Below are 24240 nucleotides of genomic sequence, written 5' to 3'. Positions count from 1 at the left end.
CGCGTTTGGGTTATAAAACTATCAATGAGACCTGGTTGCAGGGTTGTTTGTGGGTTGTTTGTGTTCCACAAGCGAGCCACGGTCAGGTCGTTCTATTTTGGAGCTGCCACTGGTAACATGTAACCCGGTGGTACCTGAAGCATGGTAGGGATGTTGGCGACTAAACTGACACACCTCACTGGCTTTGCTATGATTGGGGAGGGTGAGTACAATACCCGTCAGGACAAAAACAAAACCTGACAAAGGGTGGTCGAGCGAACGGCCATCCCAAGTATCCAGAGATGGGGGTCTCTCTTCTAAAAGACCCAATGGGGGAAGGACAACTTATTTTTCTGCCTGCCCGAGGTAACCCCACCTGCACAGTGGTCCGATGAAGAGGTTTCCTTGTTTCAGGACGAGCTGAAGGTTTTCCAATTGTCCTCTTCTCTTCATCACCAAAAGAGAGGGTATTGTGCTTGGGTCCCTTTGTTTCTTTCTCTGTCTGTTTGTTTGTTACCCTCGCTAAAGGAGAGGGCATTGTGTTTGGGTCAGTTTGTTTGTTTTTACGAGTACAGGACCATAAGGGCGGGCCCGTAGGTGCGTGCCCATAGGTGAGTGCCAGTATGTGCAGCCTCTCTCTCTCTCTCAAACCTCGAAAAGGCACATTCGCGTGTCCCCAGCAATATTCCTGGCAAGTTTCAATCGTGCAAAAGAAATAATAATAAATAAACATTAATTGTGATGTCATTCGCGATGTCATAGCACCGTGTCTTATCATTGGTCGACAGATAAATGGCCGTAACTTGGGAACCGCTCGTCCGATCGATATAAAACCTCGAAAAGGCACATCCGCGGGGCCCCGGCAATATTCCTGGCAAGTTTCAATGAGATCGGACCGGCGGTTGTTGAGAAACGGTGGTCGCAGACAGACAGACAGACAGACAGACAGACAGACACACACACAGAGATTGCTGGAATTATAGATAGATACAGTAAGTCATCACGATCCGGAAGTAGTGCGTGCCCGTATGGAATGTTCACATGCATTCCACGAATAATCACTTGCATTGAAGTAACAGCTGCTGTGATACCGACACACACAGTTAATTAAAATCCAAATTAAAATCAAGTTTACCTCCCTGTCTGTACGAGCCATGACATTAGCTGCCATTGACCATTGCCACTCCTACGCCATGGTAATTAAGGCGCCCTTTCCCCCATCGGCCACGCCTACGCAGCAACGTGTCCTGTCATTGGTTTGGTAAATAAATGGCCATAACTTGGGAAACACTTGAGAAACAGCTGAAACGGATGAAGAAGAACGATATCAAACCTTGAAAAGGCACATACTCAGGTCCCCAGCTTCAATTGTGACGTCATCAAACGAAGAAGAATTGTGACGTCAATTGTGATGTCATATCACCGTGTCCTGTCATTGGTTTGGTAAATAAATGGCCATAACTTGGGAACCACTTGTCCAATTTTTTGTCAGGTCAGGTTCGATCTGTGACCTGCAACAGGTACCATGTAAACCTGTACTAACCTGTTCCATGGTCGGGTTGTCGGCGACTAAACCGTCTCCCCCACCAGGTTTTCTGGTGAGGAGGGTGTTTGGATATGGACACCCAGCAGGATTAAAAACAAAACCTGTCAAAGGGCGGAGGAGCTCCTTGTGAGCCAACGGCCATCCATATCTAGTGCCCAACTGTGTCTGCGGACGTCCTCCTGCAGTTGGGTTACTTCTTATTAGGAGGTTGGTGGCAGGATTTGCACTCCAGCCACCGTAAAACGCTTCATTCCGCAAAACGCAAAAACGCAAAAAAATCTGAAAACCCACTCCGTGGGAGTACCTCCTGTGCAGCTTCCCTTCGCAGGGCAGCTCACCGGATGATGGGATTGGGGCAAAGCCTTCGGGACCCCCAATCTTTGATAGGAGGGAAACCACGGGGTAACATCCCTGGGTCAGATTGCGGGAGAGTGTGTCGGAGTGGTGCTGAGGTGTCGTCCACCAGACGGCGGTCTCCTTGGGTTAACCTGAGGCGGTCCCTTCGGGTGGGTGCCTGGAATGTCCTATCCCTAAGAGAGGATGATCACCTGTCTCTGTTATCATCTGAGCTCAAGTGTTTGGACATCGGGATTGCAGCTCTCTCTGAGGTTCGGAGACCGGATTGCGGCGAGATAATGGTGGGTGGTTACACCTACTATTGGTCTGGTCGCTCTGATGGTTACCATACCCAAGGAGTTGCTGTAGCTGTGTCCAATAAGCTGACCCCAATGATAATTGAGGTAACACCGGTCAACGAGCGTATTATGAGATTAAGGATTCGTCACTCCTTAGGTGTCATTTCCCTGGTCTCTATTTATGCTCCGACTGAGGCGAGTGATCTTACCGTGAAGGACACATTCTACGCCACACTCGAGTCTGTGGTTGATCAGTGCCCCAGACGAGATACACTTCTAGTCTTGGGGGATTTCAATGCATCGACTGGAACTGATAGGGATGGTTATGAGGTGTGTGTTGGTCCCCATGGGTCAGGAACTATGAACCAGAATAGCACTAAGTTCCTTGACTTTGCAAGAAGTCATGGACTTAGGGTGGCTGGTTCATGGTTTCAGTGCCCGCAAGCTCATCGCTGGACTTGGTATTCCAACGCTGGCGGTGTGGCAAAGGAGATTGACCATGTCCTCATTGACGGTCGTTGGAGGATGATCCAGAACTGCAGGGTCTACCGGAGTGCTCAGTTCCTCAATACTGACCACAGGCTTGTTGTAGCAACTCTAAAGCTGCACCTTAAATCCTGGAGAATGGTACCATCCCAGCCTAGGCTGGATGTTGCCAAGCTCAGGGATGAGAGAGTAGCTGAGGAGTTTGCGAACAGGCTGAGTGGACACTTGGGGGTCTGGGTGCTTTGGGGGTCCTGAAGAGTTGTGGAGCACCTTCAAGACCACCGTCCTTGATGTTGCCGGTGGATGCCTTGGAGTTCACCGCAGGGCAAAGAAGAATTTTGTCTCTCAAGGGACACTGGATACCATTGACCAGAGTCGCAGGGCCAGGCTGAATGGCAGAGCTGAGCTGTTCAGGGAGCTGAGGCGTAAAACTGTACGTGCACTGAGGGTGGACAAGGAGGCCTATGTGCGAGGAATCTGTGAGGGGTAGAGCATCACCTGTGGACAGGTGATTCTCGTCCCGCTTACAGGGGAATTCGCGCATTACGTTCATCCAAGCCCATCCCTCGGAGCACTGCAGTTCGAGCAGAGAGTGGTAGGCTCTTGACAGAGGAGTCTGAAGTGAAGGCCCGCTGGGCCGGTTACTTTGAGCGGTTGTACCAGGCTGATCCCCCAGCTGTCGAGTTGGACGTCAAGGGTGTTACAATCCCTGTTGCTGACCCTCGAATCAACTGTGGTCCACCATCGCTTGTGGAAACACGGGCTGCGGTGAACCAGTTGAAACGGGGCAAAGCTCCAGGGATCTGTGGCATCCATGCCGAACTTCTCAAGGCTGGTGGAAATGCTGCACTCGCGTCGTTGCATGCAGTTTTGTGCTCTGCCTGGAACACAGGCATCATCCCAACTGACTGGAAGAGGGGCCTTGTTGTCCCTCTCTGGAAAGGGAAGGGTGATCGCCAAGACTGCAACAACTACCGAGGGGTGACGCTGCTCTCAGTGCCGGGCAAGGTCTTTGCTCGGATAATTCTTGATAGGGTTCGCCACCATCTGCTTGAGCACCAGCGTCCAGAGCAGTCAGGCTTTACACCAAAGAGGTCAACGATTGACCGTATCCTTGCACTTCGTGTCCTCACCGAACGCAGACGAGAGTTTCGGCAGGGGCTGCTTGCAGCCTATGTTGATCTCTGTAAAGCGTTCGATTCAGTGAATCGGGATGTCCTCTGGAGGATTCTTGGTCTTCGTGGGGTGCCACCAAAACTGATCGATCTGATGTCTGAACTCTACTCTGGTACTGAGAGTGCTGTGAAGTGTGGTGGTACCATCTCTGACTTATTTCCAGTTGTTACTGGAGTTCGTCAGGGGTGTGTACTTGCCCCCACACTTTTCAGCACTTGTATGGACTGGATTTTTGGGAGGATGTCGGAGAGATCAAGTTGCGGTGCATCGTTTGGCAATGTCAAGATCTCGGACCTTGATTTTGCAGATGATGCAGTCATCTTTGCGGAGACTTTAGACATCCTCTTGGGGGCCCTCGAGGTGCTGAATGAGGAGTCGGAGCCGTTGGGATTACGGATTTCTTGGGTCAAAACAAAGATCCAGGCTTTCGGTGACATCTTGGATGCTGCTGTCCTGTCTGTGTCTGTTTGTGGTGAGGATGTTGAGGTCGTGGATAGATTCACTTACCTTGGCAGTGATATTCATGTCTCTGCTGGCTGCGAGTCGGAGGTCAATAGACGTCTGGGTCGGGCCTGGGGAGTCATGGATTCACTGGATCATGGGGTGTGGCGCTGCCGGTACCTGTGCGGGAGGACGAAAGTCCGAGTCTTCAGGTCCTTGGTACTTCCAGTCTTGCTCTATGGGTGCGAGACTTGGACTTTGACCAAGGATCTGAGACGGAGACTTAATTCCTTTGGTACCAGGTCTCTTCGGAGAATCCTTGGCTATCGCTGGTCGGATTTTGTGTCCAACGAGCGGTTGCTGAGAGAGACTCGGATGAGATTTGTTACCTGCATAGTCCGTGAGCGTCAGCTGCGGCTGTATGGACATGTGGCTCGTTTTCCTGACGCTGATCCTGCTCACCAGATTCTCTCAGCGAGGGAGTCTCATGAGTGGAGGAGGCCAGTGGGCCGACCACGTGCCTCATGGTTGCAGCAGGTTGACCATCATCTCAAGGAGATGGGGATGGGCCTGGCATCTGCCTGGGGGATGGCCAGACGGAGGCCCCTGGAGTACCGGCGGAAAGTGGACGCAGCGACGCGCTGTTCTGGCACATGCTCCCATACCTGACCTGACCTGACTTGTCCAATTAATATAAAACCTTGAAAAGGCACATCCACAGGTCCCCAGCAATATACCCGGCAAGTTTCAATTACATCGGACCAGCGGTTGTCGAGAAACAGCGGTAACAGACAGACACACAAAGATTGCTGGAATTATTTTTGTATAATAAACGATCTGTTAAATTATAAAAGGGTTTACTCTTGTTTTTTGTAAGATTGCGTGCTTTTATGAGCAGGAGGTGGGGAGGACAGAGAGTTGGGGTTCAGGTGGGGGGGGGTTGCAGGACAAAGATGGGATAGTTGGGAGGGGAAAGTTGAGACTTGGGGTGGCAGGAATTGAGGAACATTGGTGAGAGGAAGGAGGGTTGAGATGTTGTGTGGGGAGGTGTGGGGTGGGGAGCAGTTTGAAGGCTTGGAGTAGGGAGGGGATTGAAGCCTTTGGGTTGGGAGGGGGGGTTGATTACTTGGGGTTTGTGAAGGGAGGGGGAGTTAAGGACTTGAAGTCACATTTTACATTGCATGGATGTTCCACGGGTCCCTGCAAGTATGAAGTAAAATTGGTTCTCGTGACCGTGGGGAAGGTTAAACTGCTCGGCTTCTTCCTCATGCCTGGTTCGTCATATCGAACAACCATTTGGATGTCGAGAAATAACATCTTAGAAATGAGATGGTCAAACTGCTTCCAGTTCTGTGTGCCTCCCAGGATTTACGATAGCAATTTCTTGCTTTTCTAAAGTTACTTCAAGTTTATAGCAAAAGTTGATTCTAAATAAAAGTTTAAAATACTATTATACTTCAATTTACTTTTTCTCAAAGCATTTAACCATTTCCTTTTTGTGCATTTAAAAGTTTTCAAATCAAGTGCGAACTCACAGTAAAACTTTGCTCAAATGCTGTTTAAGAAAAATGTATTCTTGAATAAAGAAGAGTGATCAATCTTTCTCCTTCAGTTTCAAAATTTGTTAAATCGACAAATGCTTTTTTGTATACGTGGTTGAGGTTTGTGGAAGAGCTGGAGCAGAATGTAATGGAACAAAATGAAAAGGGACACCAAGCGAGATCAGTGGAGGTGAGCTCGAGTTAAATGGGAATGGGAGGACACATGGGGTGAACAAGCTGCACACAAGCTGAAACAGATAGCAAGAAGATGTAGGGTGAAGCAGGGATGAAACAGAATCAACAAGTGAAAATAAATGAGAGTGGGATCACAATAATCTGGAAGATGGGAGTGATTGAGAATGGGGTCATTTGGGTTGAAGAGATCATGGGTATCAATGGGGGATGACCTGAGGTAGCGGTGAACATCGGTCTTGAAGTCCTTAAGAGAAGAATAGGGACTAAACAGAATGGGGAAATTGGTCCCACATGTTCCTTTTTTTGTATACATAGTCGAGGCTCGTGGAAGAGCAGGTACAATGAACAGATCAGGATGTAACAGACAAAAACAGCATGCAAAACAAACATGCATGGGGTGGGCAAGGTGGATACAGAGGGAAACTCCAAGGAGGGAAAACTGGAAAATTGGAAGGAGGGATTTGGGTGGGGTTAATGAGAGTAGAAAAGATCAAGGTTTTGGATTGGGGACGATCTGAAATGGTGATGAACAGCTGTCTTGAAGACCTGAAGGGAAGAATGAGATTGAAGAGGTTATGGAAGTTGATTCCACAGGCAAGAAAAATAGAGGAACAAATGAGTGGAGGTGAGCAGGGATTCTGTATTTTTCGACTTTAACACAAAATGGGTTACTGGCAGACTGTATGCACCCTGCAGAAGCTTGGGAGGGATGGAGCTAAGAGAGGACAGTGGGTGCAAGACCAAAAAAGGAGGCGGTAGAATACAGAGAGGCTGCCAACCTGCTTGTGATGTGAAAGTAACAGGCCTAAGCACTCAACTTCAGCATGGGAGATCCAAAGGATTTTGAGGGTGTTGCTTACCACGGCATCAAGAAGGGCAAGGTGTGAGGCAGTGCCACCAGCCCAAAGGGGAGAGCAGTACTCCATCAAGCTGCAAATTAAGGCCTCATTGGTTGTCAGAAGTTAATACTGGCCAAGGAAAGGCCTTGCACGATGAAGGATGCACAGTCAGCAGCTGGCTTTTGAGGCTATCTTAGAAATATGATCTGCCCAAGAAAGATCATGGCTAATGGTGTGGCCCAAAAGTTTGAGTGACTTAACCTCTTCAAGTGGTCTATTTAGGAAGTATATGAGAGGGTTTTGTGAGATGCTTCTTTTGTAAGAGATAGGGTGAGTGTGTGGGATTTATCAGGGTTAATAGACATATTCCAAGTGTTGGACCGTCTCCTCATTCTCTCAAGGTCTACAGAGAGGGAAGGGGCTGCCGCCTGCTTGTATGAAGGATGAGAAATGAGATGGCACAAGATCGAATCATCAATAGAGAGGTAGGCAGGGTTTCCATGGAATCAAAAGTATCATTGATGAAGACAAGGAACAAGACTGGGCCCAAGACACTGCCTTGGGGCACTCCAGCCTTGACAGGGAAAGATATGAAAGGATCCTGTTTAGAGCTACATGCTGACTACAGGAGTGGCAGAAGTTTGTGATCCATGAGAGGAAAAGGCCTTGGATGCCATAAGTAGAGAGTTTGGAGATCAAGGTGGGGTGCCAGACTGCTCTAGATATGTCCAGAGATGGCCCTCATCTCTTGTCTGAAATTGAAGGCTATTGTTGGGAGAGTAGAAGCCTGTCCAGGGTAGAATGACCGGGTCTGAAACCGAACTGATGACCGGAGATCAGGCCGTTGGAGAAAAGGAAGGATTTTATGTCAACTGCATTGATAGATTACATGACCTTGCTTTTAATTGGAAGCAAGATAATAGGCCTGTAGTTAAGAGGATCTGTTTTTGTACCATGTTTGTGTATTGCAATGATGTTGGCTAACTTCCAGGCAGATGGAAACTGACCTAGAGAGAATGATCGAGTGAACATAGCAGAAAGAGGATGAGCAAGAGCTGCAGAGGTTTTTAGGCCACATGCCCTGATGCCGTCTGGGCCTGTCACAGAATCGGAGTCAAGGTTTTCCGAGAAAACTCCTTCTCAGGTGAGAAAGGCAGTATCCAAGAGCAGTTGGGTACGAGAGGGTAGGTTAGATGTGGGGAGTGTTGGGTTTTATGCGCAAGATTTGGAGGCAAACACAGAATTGAGGCATTTGGCCTTCTCACGAGCAGTGTCGGCTGTGGTTCCATTGTTCTTCAAGCATTTGACAAATATTTTCTTATGGTCAATTCTTCTGTATGCTAAAACAAAATTATTTTCATTATGACAAGAACAACATCCCTGCATCTCAGCATGCTTCCCAAAAATGAACATTATTTTTCTTGTCACAAAATACAACTGTCATGGTTTAATAAAAAGTTACAAATTATCAATGGATATTAGAATGTCAAAATCAGGGCTTCGATAATACCTGTACTGTCTTGTCCCTGTCATTCCCATTAAACTCAATAATGACAGTAGTATATCCCATGCAGCAACTATTTATACACACACAAACAAACTATAAGGTGTTAAATTAAAGGTGTACATTGTGGTCAGGTCAGGTTCGATCTGTGACCTGCTACAGGTACCATGTAAACCTGTACTAACCTGTTCCATGGTCGGGTTGTCGGCGACTAAACCGTCTCCCCCACCAGGTTTTCTGGTGAGGAGGGTGTTTGGATATGGACACCCAGCAGGATTAAAAACAAAACCTGTCAAAGGGCGGAGGAGCTCCTTGTGAGCCAACGGCCATCCATATCTAGTGCCCAACTGTGTCTGCAGACGTCCTCCTGCAGTTGGGTCACTTCGTATTAGGAGGTTGGTGGCAGGATTTGCACTCCAGCCACCGTAAAACCCTTCATTCCGCAAAACGCAAAAACGCAAAAAAATCTGAAAACCCACTCCGTGGGAGTACCTTCTGTGCAGCTTCCCTTCGCAGGGCAGCTCACCGGATGACGGGATTGGGGCAAAGCCTTCGGGACCCCCAATCTTTGATAGGAGGGAAACCACAGGTAACATCCCTGGGTCAGATTGCGGGAGAGTGTGTCGGAGTGGTGCTGAGGTGTCGTCCACCAGACGGCGGTCTCCTTGGGTTAACCTGAGGCGGTCCCTTCGGGTGGGTGCCTGGAATGTCCTATCCCTAAGAGAGGATGATCACCTGTCTCTGTTATCATCTGAGCTCAAGCGTTTGGACATCGGGATTGCAGCTCTCTCTGAGGTTCGGAGACCGGATTGCGGCGAGATAATGGTGGGTGGTTACACCTACTATTGGTCTGGTCGCTCTAATGGTTACCATACCCAAGGAGTTGCTGTAGCTGTGTCCAATAAGCTGACCCCAATGATAATTGAGGTAACACCGGTCAACGAGCGTATTATGAGATTAAGGATTCGTCACTCCTTAGGTGTCATTTTCCTGGTCTCTGTTTATGCTCCGACTGAGGCGAGTGATCTCACCGTGAAGGATGCATTCTACGCCACACTCGAGTCTGTGGTTGATCAGTGCCCCAGACGAGATACACTTCTAGTCTTGGGGGATTTCAATGCATCGACTGGAACTGATAGGGATGGTTATGAGGTGTGTGTTGGTCCCCATGGGTCAGGAACTATGAACCAGAATAGCACTAAGTTCCTTGACTTTGCAAGAAGTCATGGACTTAGGGTGGCTGGTTCATGGTTTCAGCACCCACAAGCTCATCGCTGGACTTGGTATTCCAACGCTGGCGGTGTGGCAAAGGAGATTGACCATGTGCTCGTTGTTGGTTGCTGGAGGATGATCCAGAACTGCAGGGTCTACCGGAGTGCTCAGTTCCTCAATACTGACCACAGGCTTGTTGGAGCAACTCTAAAGCTGCACCTTAAATCCTGGAGAATGGTACCATCCCAGCCGAGGCTGGATGTTGCCAAGCTCAGGGATGAGAGAGTGGCTGAGGAGTTTGCAAACAGGCTGAGTGGACACTTGGGGGGTCTGGGTGCTTTGGGGGGTCCTGAAGAGTTGTGGAGCGCCTTCAAGACCACCGTCCTTGATGTTGCCGGTGGATGCCTTGGAGCTCACCGCAGGGCAAAGAAGAATTTTGTCTCTCAAGGGACACTGGATACCATTGACCAGAGTCGCAGGGCCAGGCTGAATGGCAGAGCTGAGCTATTCAGGGAGCTGAGGCGTAAAACTGTACGTGCACTGAGGATGGACAAGGAGGCCTATGTGCGAGGAATCTGTGAGGGGGTAGAGCATCACCTGTGGACAGGTGATTCTCGTCCCGCTTACAGGGGAATTCGCGCATTACGTTCATCCAAGCCCATCCCTCGGAGCACTACAGTTCGAGCAGAGAGTGGTAGGCTCTTGACAGAGGAGTCTGAAGTGAAGGCCCGCTGGGCCGGTTACCTTGAGCGGTTGTACCAGGCTGATCCCCCAACTGTCGAGTTGGACGTCAAGGGTGTTACAATCCCTGTTGCTGACCCTCGAATCAACTGTGGTCCACCTACGCTTGTGGAAATATGGGCTGCAGTGAACCAGTTGAAACGGGGCAAAGCTCCAGGGATCTGTGGCATCCATGCCGAACTTCTCAAGGCTGGTGGAAACGCTGCACTCGTGTCGTTGCATGCAGTTTTGTGCTCTGCCTGGAACACAGGCATCATCCCAACTGACTGGAAGAGGGGCCTTGTTGTCCCTCTCTGGAAAGGGAAGGGTGATCGCCAAGACTGCAACAACTACCGAGGGGTGACGCTGCTCTCAGTGCCGGGCAAGGTCTTTGCTCGGATAATTCTTGATAGTGTTCGCCACCATCTGCTTGAGCACCAGCGTCCAGAGCAGTCAGGCTTTACACCAAAGAGGTCAACGATTGACCGTATCCTTGCACTTCGTGTCCTCACCGAACGCAGTCGAGAGTTTCGGCAGGGGCTGCTTGCAGCCTATGTTGATCTCTGTAAAGCGTTCGATTCAGTGAATCGGGATGTCCTCTGGAGGATTCTTGGTCTTCGTGGGGTGCCACCAAAACTGATCGATCTGATGTCTGAACTCTACTCTGGTACTGAGAGTGCTGTGAAGTGTGGTGGTACCATCTCTGACTTATTTCCAGTTGTTACTGGAGTTCGTCAGGGATGTGTACTTGCCCCCACACTTTTCAGCACTTGTATGGACTGGATTCTAGGGAGGATGTCGGAGAGATCAAGTTGCGGTGCGTCATTTGGGAATGTCAAGATCTCGGACCTTGACTTTGCAGATGATGCACTCATCTTTGTGGAGACTTTAGACATCCTCTTGGGGGCCCTCAAGGTGCTGAATGAGGAGTCGGAGCCGTTGGGATTACGGGTTTCTTGGGTCAAAACTAAGATCCAGGCTTTCGGTGACATCTTGGATGCTGCTGTCCTGTCTGTGTCTGTTTGTGGTGAGGATGTTGAGGTCGTGGAGAGATTCACTTACCTTGGCAGTGATATTCATGTCTCTGCTGGCTGCGAGTCAGAGGTCAATAGACGTCTGGGTCGGGCCTGGGGAGTCATGGATTCACTGGATCATGGGGTGTGGCGCTGCCGGTACCTGTGCGGGAGGACGAAAGTCCGAGTCTTCAGGTCCTTGGTACTTCCAGTCTTGCTCTATGGGTGCGAGACTTGGACTCTGACCAAAGATCTGAGACGGAGACTTAATTCCTTTGGTACCAGGTCTCTTCGGAGAATCCTTGGCTATCGCCGGTCGGATTTTGTGTCCAACGAGCGGTTGCTGAGAGAGACTCGGATGAGATTTGTTACCTGCATAGTCCGTGAGCGTCAGTTGGGGCTGTATGGACATGTGGCTCGTTTTCCTGACTCTGATCCTGCTCACCAGATTCTCTCAGCGAGGGAGTCTCATGAGTGGAGGAGGCCAGTGGGTCGACCACGTGCCTCATGGTTGCAACAGGTTGACCATCATCTCAAGGAGATGGGGATGGGCTTGGCATCTGCCTGGGGGATGGCCAGACGGAGGCCCCTGGAGTACCGGCGGAAAGTGGACGCAGCGACGCGCTGTTCTGGCACATGCTCCCATACCTGACCTGACCTGACATTGTGGATAAATCATGTCAAAGGCAGCCAACTAGCATCTGTTTTATCAACGGTCAACATGTGTGGCGTTTTATAATCAGTTTGTGCATATTGCATATCAATCCAGTATCGTTTGATTTCACTTGCAGGCAAGTCACCCGATACAATTAAGGTGCCATCGAGTCCAAATGTTTGCATTTAGAGGACAAGTAAAACTTTATATTCACTTCAACCAGAGATTAATTCCCTTAATTTGCAGGAGAAATTGGAGGAGATACTACTCCTAATAACAGTAACAGTACGTTATTTACATAATGCCTTTCACAATGAGATGTCTCAAGGCACTTTATAAGAACACAGGTAAAGAAAAGAAAAAGAAAAAAATACCACAAAGAGTAAAAGACAGACAAGCAAATTGATATGAAACATTACAACAATAGTTGATTGGCATGTACAACAAAGAGGCTTCCGTAAACTTCCGCAACAAGTGATGACAAATTGAAATAAAAATCATGCTAACTACAAGCAAGTAATAATAAGGTTATAAACAAAAAAACGAAATCTGGAGAGTTCATAGCTGCAATATCCTATGAGCTGCAATATTGTCTGGATCTCAATATATGATTTTTGAATGATTTGCATTTGTTCTCAAATCAAATATGGCGGCTGAAATCCAAAATGACCACCAATACCCAATGAATCACATCTTTCTGCTCCGGAATTTTTTTTTCAAACGACAGAATACTCTTGTGTCTTTTTTCTGGTCACATGTTGGGGTATATATAATTAGTTAATTTTGGAATGCTTTGCAATTGGCATCAAAATCCAAAATGGACAGCAGACCCCACTGATTCTCACTTGTGCACTTTTTATGGCTGGAAAATTGAATTAGACAACTGCTGTTTCTCTTAACAAACTGCATGTCTTTAAATTTGGGCTAGGGAGTTGCTTATTACATTAAGATACATAGCACAGTTTGTTTTGTCATTATTCATGACTCCAATCTGATTATGGACTTTAAAATGGCATTTAAGAAAACAAATTAATGCTTCTTTTGTAGAAGAAGATGAGCCCAGAGCTTTACCAACATTTAAACATGACGCTAACTCACAAGTAGTGAATGTTCAGCGATATTCATCCAAGACCTTTAATTACAACATTGTCCATTTAGATTCGTGTCATTCACTGATATCCAAATCGGTGTCTGTCTGGGATTCATGCGAGTGAACTTCATTAGGACTGACAGAAGTAGGTTAAATATGGTCTTGCACAATGTTGCCATCACCCTCTGAAAATTCATCCTCCTCTGGATAACTGCTGTTTCTCGCCCTGCTGTTTTACGAAATGCCCTGAAATAAACTCGTTCTGCAACATCATAATAAAGCCACGTTCCAAGTTTCAGTTGAATATGTTAAAGGGTGTGGGGAAGAAAGTCTGAAAAACCACAGGTGTGACGGATGGACGGATAAATGGAAAGCAAACCTGTAGTCCCTCCAGTGAAATCGGGAGGGGACTTATAACCCCTAAAAATGCTTCGTACTATGATACAACTTCATCAATGCCCCAATTATCCCCAGCCTCTTGTGGGGTTGGTCAGAGAAAGTATTCCGCCCAAGTCTTTGACGAATCGACTGGCCAGGCCTGAATTTTTATTGAAGGTGGCAGACATTTGAAATATAATCAGGGTACAGGACATAACTCACCTATACTCTTCGCAAAAGAAACCAGGGATCTACAACTTCCAACAACTAATGTTAGCAGATGGGACACCCAGTTTAACATCCAAAGGATGGCACACCTTGTTTTAGTAGTAGTAGTAGTAGTAGTAGTAGTAGTAGTAGTAGTAGTAGTAGTAGTAGTAGTAGTAGTAGTAGTAATCATAGTAGTACAATAAATTTTGAATTAAATTCTGTTTTCAAGGTGATTATTGTATCGTAAGTAATACAAACCGAGATGGTTTCATGCTACATAAAGGGTCAAAAGACCTTAAGTTTGCCATAAATTGGAAGAGGTTTCACCGAAATACCCACGTGTGGATCAGGCCAAGAAAATGTTCGCTTTTGCATTCAGAACATTTTACAGAGCACTGTTGTGAAACAACAGAGATGCCTAGATCTTGTGGTTATCCGCTATCATCCCAATGATTAAGCGGAAGAAACAGCCGTCGCTCAAACTGTAACACCATCTCTACCCAGCCACCAGCATATGTCCACAAGCGATTTGAGCGGTGAATCAAACACCTGTTGCCATTGTCCAGCAGTTAACACAAGATCACCTGAAAATAATTATCTATTATCAACACAAATTTATACAACTCAAATGAACCACCATCTATTTATAGTGGAGAGAAAATATGTATGTATCATCAACTCCACCGAAAGGGGTTGACCTTGTAAGTCAAAATTTTCAGGTCCCCCCCCCCCAACACCAACTTCACCATACCCCCACAATCTACCATCACCCTCACAATACCACCACCACCATCCTACACCCTCATGCCACCTTTCTCCCCCTCAACAATCCCCCATCCACAGGGGAGGGACATCGACACCTCACAAACATGACATTTGGACACAGCACAGACTATTGTCAGGTCAGATTAGATTTGTGACATGCGACAGGTACCATGTAAACCTGCACTGACTTGTTTCATGGTCGTCTTGTCGACGACAAATCCGTCTCCCCTACCAAGTTTCCTGGTGAGGAGGGTGTTTGGATATGGACACCCAGCAGGAATAAAAAGCAAAACCTGTCAAAGGGCGGAGAAGCTCCTTGTGAGCCAATGCCCATCCATATCTAGTGCCCAAGTGTGTCTGCGGACATACTCCTGCAGTTGGGCGACTGTTTTTCAGGAGGTTGTGGCAGGATTTGCACTCCGGCCACCGTAAAACCCTTCATTCGGCAAGATGTACCACAAATAAATCTGAAAACCCACTCCGTAGGAGTACCTCCTGTGCAGCTGCCCTCCGCAGGGCATCTCACCAGATGACAGGATTGGGGCAAAGCCTTCAAGACCCCCACTCTTTGAAGATAGGAGAAAAACCATGGGGTAATCTTCCCAGATCAGACTGCAGTAGTGTGTCAGGTTGGCGCTGAGGTGTCGTCCACCAGACGGCGGTCTCCTTGGGTTAACCTGAGGTGGTCCCTTCAGGTGTGTGCCTGGAATGTCCCATCCCTAAGAAAGGATGATCACCTGTCTCTGTCATCATCTGGGCACAAGCGTTTGGACATCGGTATTGCAGCACTCTCTGAGGTTCAGAGACCGGATTGTGGCAGATCATGATGGGTGGTTACACCTACTATTGGTCTGGTCGTTCTGATGGTTACCATGCCCAAGGAGTTGCTGTAGCTGAATCTAATAAGCCGATTCCAATGGTAATTGATGTAATGCCAGTCAACGAGCATATGAGACTAAGGATTTGTGACTCCTTGGGTGTCGTTTCTCTGGTCTCTGTATATGCTGTGAATGAGGTGAGTGATCTCACCGTGAAACACACATTCTATGCCACGCTCGAGTGTGATTGATCAGTGCCCCAGGCGAGATACTCTTCTCGTCATGGGTGATTTCAATGCATCGACTGCAACTGATAGGGATTGTTATGAGACATATGTTTGTCCCCATGGGTCTGGAACTGTGAATCAGAGTAGCACTAAGTTCTTTGACTTTGCAAGAAGTCATGGACTTAGGGTGGCTGGTTCATGGTTTCAGCACCCACAAACTCATCGCTGGACTTGGTATTCCAATGCTGGTGGTGTGGCAAAGGAGATTGGCCACATGCTCGTTGATGGTCACTGGAGGATTACCCACAACTGCAGGGTCTACCGGAGTGCTCAGTTTCTCAATACTGACCACAGGCTTGTTGTGGCAACTCTGAAGTTGTGGCTCAAATCTGGGAGAATGGTACCATCCAAGCCTTGGCTGGATGTTGGCAAGCTCAAGGATGAGAGGGTAGCTGAAGAACTTGCGAGCAGGCAAAGTGGAGATTTTGGGGGGTATGGGTGCTTTGGGAAATCCTGAAGAGTTGTGGAGCACTTTCAAGACCACCTTCCTTGATGTTGCCAGTGGATGTCTTGGAACTCACCACAGGGCGAAGAAGAATTTTTGCCTCTCAAGGGACACTGGATACCATTGACTAGAGTCGCAGGGCCAGGCTGAATGGCAGAGCTGAGCTGTTCAGATTGCTGAGGCGTAAAACTGTATGTACGCTAAGGGTGGACAAGGAGGTCTATGTGCGAGGAATCTGTGAGGGCATAGAGCATCACCTGTGGTCAAGTGATTCTTGTCCTGCTTCCAGGGGAATTCACGCATTGTTTTCCTCCAAGCCCGTCCCTCAGTGTACTGTAGTTAGAGTGGAGGATGGTGGACTCTTGACAGAGGAGTCTAAAGTGAAGAACCGCTGGGCCGGTTACTTTGAGCAGCTGTACCAGGCTGATCCACCAGCTGTCGAGTTGGATGTCAGGGGTGTTACTATCCCTATTGCTAACTCTCCAATCAACTGTGATCCATCTTCGTTTTTGGAAACACAAGCTGTAGTGAACTGTTATATAACCGGGTGTATGCCGGGTGTATGCCCCGGTTAGAATAGGTGTACCATATCCCTGTGTGTCGTAAGAGGCGACCAGGGTTGCGTCAGGAAGGGCATCCGGCGTAAAAAAAAAACCTATGCCAAATCATTATGCGGACAACAAAACGAATTTCCATACCGGATCGGTCGAGGCCCGGGTTACCAACGACCGCCACCGGTACCGGTGGTCAGCAGGGTACCAGTGGAAATTGTGCTACTGCTGGGCGAAGGAGGAGAAGGAGACGGGGAAGTCGAGTCCGGAGGCAGTGGGAGAGGGGGAAGGGTAGAAGTGTGGAGGTGAGAGTTGGAACTCTGAATGTTGGGATGATGACTGGCAAAGGGCGAGAGTTGGCTGATATGATGGAGAGAAGAAAGGTGGACATACTGTATGTACAAGAGACCAAGTGGATGGGGAGTAAGGCGAGGAGCATTGGAGGTGGTTTCAAACTGTTCTACCATGGTGTGGATGGGAGGAGAAATGGTGTCGGGATAATCCTGAAGGAAGATCATGTCAAGAGGGTATTGGAGGTGAGGAGGGTGTCTGACCGAGTGATGAGTGTGAAGTTGGAAATTGAAGGGGTGATGATGAATGTCATCAGTGCATATGCCCCACATATGGGGTGTGAGATGGAATATAAAGAAGATTTCTGGAGTGAGTTAGATGAAGTGGTGGAGAGTGTATCCAAGGATGAAAGAGTGGTGATTGGAGCAGATTTCAATGGACATGTTGGGGAAGGGAATAAAGAGGATGAGGAGGTGATGGGGAGGTACGGTCTCAACAAGAGAAATGTGGAAGGGCAAATGGTGGTAGAGTTTGCAAAAAGAATGGAAATGGCAGTGGTAAACACGTATTTCAAGAAGAAGGAGGAACACAGGGTGACATACAAGAGTGGAGGAAAGTGCGCACAGGTGGATTACATCTTAAGTAGGAGATGCAACCTGAAAGAGATTAGTGACTGTAAGGTTGTGGCAGGGGAGAGTGTCGCTCGACAGCATCGATTGGTGGTCTGTAGGATGACTTTAGAGGTGAGGTTGAGGAAGAGAGTGAGGGCTGAACGAAGGACCAGATGGTGGAAGCTGAAGGAGGAAGACTGTTGCGTGAAATTTAGGGAGGAGGTGAGACAGGCGTTGGATGGTGGTAAAGATGGGTGGGATGATTGGGCAACGACAGCAGAAGTTGTGAGGGAGATAGCTAGGAAGGTACTTGGTGTGACATCTGGACAGAGGAAGGAAGATAAGGAGACTTGGTGGTGGAATGAGGAAGTACAGGAAAGTATAAGGAAGAAGGGGTTGGCGAAAAAGAAGTGGGATAGTCAGAGAGATGAAGAAAGTCGGCAGGAGTACAAGGAGTGGCGTCGAAAAGCAAAAAGAGAGGTGGCAAAGGCCAAGGAAAAGGCATATGACGAGCTGTATGAGAAGTTGGATACAAAAGAAGGGGAAAAGGATTTATACCGATTGGCAAGACAGAGGGACCGAGCTGGGAAGGATGTGCTGCAGGTTAGGGTGATAAAGGACGCAAATGGGAATGTGCTGTCGAGCGAGGAGAGTGTGTTGAGAAGGTGGATGGAGTACTTTGAGGAGCTGATGAATGAAGAAAATGAGAGAGAGAAGGTTGGAAGAGGTGGAGATAGTGAATCTGGAAGTGGGGTGGATCAGTAAGGATGAAGTGAGGACTGCTATGAAGAAGATGAAAAGTGGAAAGGCGGTTGGCCCAGATGGTATACCAGTGGAGGCATGGAAGTGCTTAGGAGAGATGGCAGTGGGGTTGTTAACCAGATTGTTTAATAAAGTCTTGGAAAGTGAGAGGATGCCGGAGGAGTGGAGATTAAGTGTACTGGTTCCGATTTTCAAGAATAAGGGTGATGTGCAGAGCTGTGGAAATTACAGAGGGATAAAGTTGTTAAGCCACACCATGAAGTTGTGGGAAAGAGTAGTGGATGCTCGGTTGAGAGGAGAGGTGATGATCTGTGAGCAGCAATATGGGTTTATGCCAGGAAAGAGCACCACTGATGCGATGTTTGCTTTGAGAATGTTGATGGAGAAGTATAGGGAAGGCCAGAAAGAGTTACATTGTGTGTTTGTGGATTTAGAGAAAGCTTATGATAGGGTGCCAAGAGAGGAGTTGTGGTATTGTATGAGGAAGTCGGGAGTGTTGGAGAAGTATGTGAGGATCGTGCAGGATATGTATGAGGACAGTGTGACAGCGGTGAGGTGTGCGGTAGGAATGACGGACCGGTTTAAGGCTAAAGTGGGATTGCATAAATAAAGTGGGACCGGTTTAAGGCTAAAGTGGGATTACAGTAGGAGTAAGACGGAGTACATGTGCGTAAATGAGAGGGAGGGTGGTGGTATGGTGCAGTTGCAAGGAGTTGAGGTGGGGAAGGTGGATTGGTTTAAATACTTGGGATCAACTGTCCAAAGTAACGGAGAGTGTGGGAGAGAAGTGAAAAAGAGAGTGCAGGCAGGATGGAGTGGGTGGAGAAGAGTTGCAGGAGTGATTTGTGACAGAAGGGTAGCTGCAAGAGTGAAGGGGAAAGTATATAAGACGGTAGTGAGACCAGATATGTTGTATGGTTTGGAGGCGGTGGCGCTAACAAAAAGACAGGAAGCGGAGCTGGAGGTGGCAGAGTTAAAGATGTTGCGATTCTCGTTGGGAGTGACGAGGATGGATAGGATAAGAAATGAGTGTATTAGAGGGACAGCGCAGGTAGGACGGTTTGGAGACAAAGTGAGAGAGGCGAGATTGAGATGGTTTGGACATGTGCACAGGAGGGAAACGGAGTATATCGGGAGAAGGATGTTGAAGATGGAGCCGCCAGGCAGGAGGAGAAGAGGAAGGCCAAAGAAGAGGTTCATGGATGCGGTGAGGGCGGACATGCGGGTGGTTGGAGTGTCAATGGAAGATGTGGAGGATAGAGCGAAATGGAGACAGTTGGTCCGCTGTGGCGACCCCTAACGGGAGCAAGCCGAAAGAGGAAGAAGAAGAGGCTGTAGTGAACTGGTTGAAATGGGAAGAAGCTCCTGGGATCTGTGGCATCCATGCTGAACTTCTCAGCGCTGGTGGAACTGCTGTACTCATGCCATTGCACACAGTTTTGTTCTTTGCCTGTGTGGAAACTGGATTATTAATTGAATTTATAATAACTAGTGCGGGCCCGTAGGTGCGTGCCCATAGGTTCCTTCACTTCAAACGACGACTGGATTGGGGCATTGTTTCAACTAGATCAGACCAACCGTATCGTAAATGGCCATAACTTGGGAAACACCTGGGAAACATACTCACGTCCCCAGCGTCAACTGTGACGTCATATCAAACGAAGAAGAAGAAGAATTGTGACGCCCCCCCTTTCTCCCCCCGAGTCTCACCCCTCCTCTCTCCTCCCTCCTCTCTCGCCCCTCTCTCACGCCCCCACCCTCACACCCCCTCTCCCGCCCTCCTCTCTCACCCCTCCTCTCTCCCCTCTCTTGAATTGTGACGCCCCCTCTCTCTCGCCCCCCCCTCTCTCATCCCCCTCTCTCGCCCTTCTCTCTGTAAATGTATTCACAAACTTCTACCAAGCACAACAATTAATTCAAACCTTGGGGAAAAAACAGCTTTCAAACCCTTGGGAAACAGCTGTTTCCCTTGGGAAAATTCAAACCTTGGGATTCATTGGGATTAATTAATAATTTGAACAATTAATTCAAACCTTGGGAACAAACAGCTTTCAAACCTTGGAAAACACTTGGGAAACAGCTGAAATGGATGAAGACCGATATCAAACCTTGAAAAGGCGCATACTCAGGTCCCCAGCGTCGATTGTGACGTCATACCAAATGAAGAAGAAAAAGAATTGTGACGTCAATCGTGCAAAAAAAATTTAATAATAATAATAAAGAAACATTAATTGTGACGTCATTCGTGACGTCATAGCACCGTGTCTTGTCATTGGTTGACAGATAAATGGCCGTAACTTGGGAACCGCTCGTCCGATTAATATCAAACCTTGAAAAGGCACATCCGTGGGTCCCCAGCAATATTCCTGGCAAGTTTCAATCAGATCGGACCGTCAATTGTGCAAAAAAAAAAAAAAATAATAATAATAAATAAAAAAATAAACATTAATTGTGACGTCATAGCACTGTGTCTTGTCATTGGTTTGGTAAATAAATGGTCGTAACTTGGGAACCGCTTATCCGATTAATATCAAACCTTAAAAAGGCACATCCGCGGGTCCCCAGCAATATTCCTGGCAAGTTTCTATCAGATCGGACCGTCAATCGTGCAAAAAAAATAATAATAACAATAATAATAAAATTGTGACGTCATTCGTGACGTCATAGCACCGTGTCTTGTCATTGGTTGACAGATAAATGGCCGTAACTTGGGAACCGCTCATCTGATTAATATCAAATCTTGAAAAGGCACATCCGCGGGTCCCCAGCAATATTCCTGGCAAGTTTCAATCAGATCGGACCGTCAATCGTTCAAATAAAATAAAAATTTAATACAAAATAAATAAATAAATAAACATTAATTGTGACGTCATTCGTGATGTCATAGCAACGTGTCCTGTCATTGGTCGACAGATAAATGGCCGTAACTTGGAAACCGCTCATCCGATTAATATCAAGCCTCGAAAAGGCACATCCGCGGGTCCCCAGCAATATTCCTGGCAAGCTTCAATTAGATCGGACCGTTAATGGTGCAAAAAAAATAAAAATAATAAATAAATAAACATTAATTGTCACGTCATTCGTGACGTCATAGCACCGTGTCTTGTCATTGGTCGACAGATAAATGGCCGTAACTTGGGAACCGCTTATCCGATTAATATCAAACCTTGAAAAGGCACATCCACGGGTCCCCAGCAATATTCCTGGCAAGTTTCAATCAGATCAGACCGTCAATCATGCAAATAAAATAAAAATTTAATAATAAATAAATAAACATTAATTGTGACGTCATTCGTCATGTCATAGCAACGTGTCCTGTCATTGGTCTACAGATAAGTGGCCGTAACTTGGGAACCGCTCGTCCAATTGATATCTAATCTCGAAAAGGCACATCCGCGGGTCCCCGGCAATATTCCTGGCAAGTTTCAATCCGATCGGACCGGTGATCGTCCGGTTATTAATAATTTGGGAAAATAGTTGGCATGATAAGGTGAGAAGGTGGAACGACACCTTCAGCTGCCATATATACACCTTTTCAACACTGAAAAAGCAGTAAAATGGCCTTAACTTGGGAACCGCTCATCCGATTGACATCAAACCTCGAAAAGGCACATCCGCGGGGCCCCGGCAATATTCCTGGCAAGTTTCAATCAGATCGGACTGGCGGTCATTGAGAAACGGCGGTCACAGACAGACAGACACACACACACACACACACACACACACACACACACACACACACACACACACACACACACACACACACACACACACACACACACACACACACACACACACACACACACACACACACACACAGATTGATGGAATTCTAGATAGATGTAAAAATGCTAATTAACTTAGTTGAGTACTTTGACAAAGAATTTAGTAAGTATATGCTGGGAAAACTAGGAGAGGGCAGAATATACACATTCCTCTGTAGTCGTAAACAACCTTGCAAAACTTTATCGATCTGATGACTATCTGAAGCAGCAATATCTACCCCCTAAACCCTTTTCCCGGGCTATAAGCAAGCTCCAAAACAGACCAATTGTCCTTCTATGTTGCAATTTTAAAGTTCACAAAGTTCCATCTATTATCTAGACACACCCTGGTAAAACTGTATGTATACACTCAATATTCTATGTGGAATTAAGTCTTCAACTTGCAATGATGCAGCAGGCTGGGGCCTTACTCCTGTATACAGGAGTGTATTTTATTTTACTGAATAAACAGCCTGTATTGAACTAAAGTTTTTCTGTCTTAAGGTGGCTAGAAATTTCTCCCACACCTGGAACACAGGCATCATCCCAAATGATTGGAAGAGGGGCCTTTTTATCCCTCTCTGGAAAGGGAAGGGTGATCGTCAGGACTGCAGCAACTCCCGAGGGGTGACGCTGCTCTCCGTTCCGGGCAAGGTCTTTGCTCGGATAATTGTAGATGGGTTCACCACCATCTGCCTCAGCGCCAGCATCCAGAGCGGTCAGGCTTTACACAAAGAGGTCAACGATTGACCGTATCCTTGCTCTTCGGGTCCTCACCAAATGCAGACGGAAGTTTCGGCAGGGGCTGCTTGCAGCCTATGTTGATCTCTGCAAAGCGTTTGATTGAGTGAATCGGGATGCCCTCTGGAGGATTCTTGGTCTTCGTGGAGTGCCATCAAAACTGATCAATCTGATGTCTGAACTATACTCTGGTGCAGAGTGTGCTGTGAGATGTGGTGATACCATCTTCGACTTATTTCCAGTTGTTACTGGAGTTCATCAGGGGTGTGTACTGGCTGCCACACTTTTCACTACTTGTATGGACTGGATTCTGGGGAGGATGTCAGAGCGAACAAGCTGCAGTGCATAATTTGGGAATGTCAAGATCTCTGACTTTGATTTTGCGGATGATGTAGTCATCTTTGCAGAGACTCTAGATATCCTTTTAGGGGCCCTTGAGGTGCTGAATGAGGCCACAGAGCCGCTGGGATTACGGGTTTCCTCGGTCAAAACTAAGATCCAGGCTTTCAATGACATATTGGATGCTGCCATTTTGTCTGTACCTGTTTGTGGTGAGGATGTTGAGGTCACGAAGAGATTCACTCACCTTGGCAGTGATATTCATATCTCTGCTGGCTGTGAGCCAGAGGTCAATAGACGTCTGTGTCGGGCCTGGAGAATCATGGATTCACTGGATCATGGGGTGTGGCACTGCCAATACCTGTGCAAGAGGACGAAAGTCAGTCTTCAGGTCCTTGGTGCTTCCAGTCTTGCTCTGCGGATGTGAGACTTGGACTCTGGCCAGGGATCTGAGATGGCGACTTTATTCCTTTGGTACCAGGTCTCTTTGGAGAATCCTTGGCCATCGCTGGTCGGACTGTGTCCAACAAGTGGTTGCTGAGAGAGACTCAAATGAGATTTGTTACCTGCACAGTCCGTGAGCATCAGCTGCAGCTGTATGGACATGTGGCTCGTTTTCCTGATGCTGATCCTGCTCACCAGATTCTCTCAGCGAAGGAGCCTCGTGAGTGGAGGCCGCCAATGCCCCGACCACATGCCTTGTGGCTGCAGCAGGTTGATTAGCATCTCAAGGAGATCGGGATGGCCAGACGGAGGCCCCTGGAGTACCGGCGGAAAGTGGACACAGCGACGCGCTGCTCCGGCACATGCTCCTATACCTGACCTGACCTTCCAGACACAAATGGCATCTGGGGAAAGTATGAAACGAGACAATCCCATAATATACAAGACACCTGGTCAGCCTGCGATGGTGGGACAAAGCATTTGTAACCTATTTTGCCCGCAGTGTCCATGCTGGAGGGCGATGGCAGGTACCTCTGCTCAAATAATATGCCGTATCTACCGATTTATCAATAAATACAAAAGCCCTCCCTTATAAATCGTAGATTGAATGAAAAATCAAACCCTACCAAGCTGAAGTGATCACATGACCAGTGTATATTTTAATCTTCAACAAAACTTCCGTCATCTTCCTCTGAATCGCTCACGCAAGGCTCAAAACGATATGGCTCCACAATTCCCCAGAAAGCGTTTGCATCACTAAATTGTCTCCAATAGTTTCTTCAAAATCCCACTGATCAGTTTA

General features: G+C 47.5%; 1 protein-coding gene across 5 annotated transcripts in view; it reads right to left on the bottom strand.

Moving 5' to 3' along the window:
• The window catches only part of LOC147018598 (mitochondrial 10-formyltetrahydrofolate dehydrogenase-like), a 168521-nt gene that overhangs the window by 8235 nt on the left and 136046 nt on the right, over positions 1–24240 (bottom strand). The window lies entirely within an intron of this gene.

Source organism: Eptatretus burgeri, chromosome 10 (assembly GCF_056783735.1).
Source record: "Eptatretus burgeri isolate ZD-2024b chromosome 10, Ebu_testis_v1, whole genome shotgun sequence".
NCBI lineage: Eukaryota > Metazoa > Chordata > Myxini > Myxiniformes > Myxinidae > Eptatretus > Eptatretus burgeri.
Note: the sequence above shows the minus strand (reverse complement) of the source record. Positions and strands in the feature narration are given on the sequence as shown.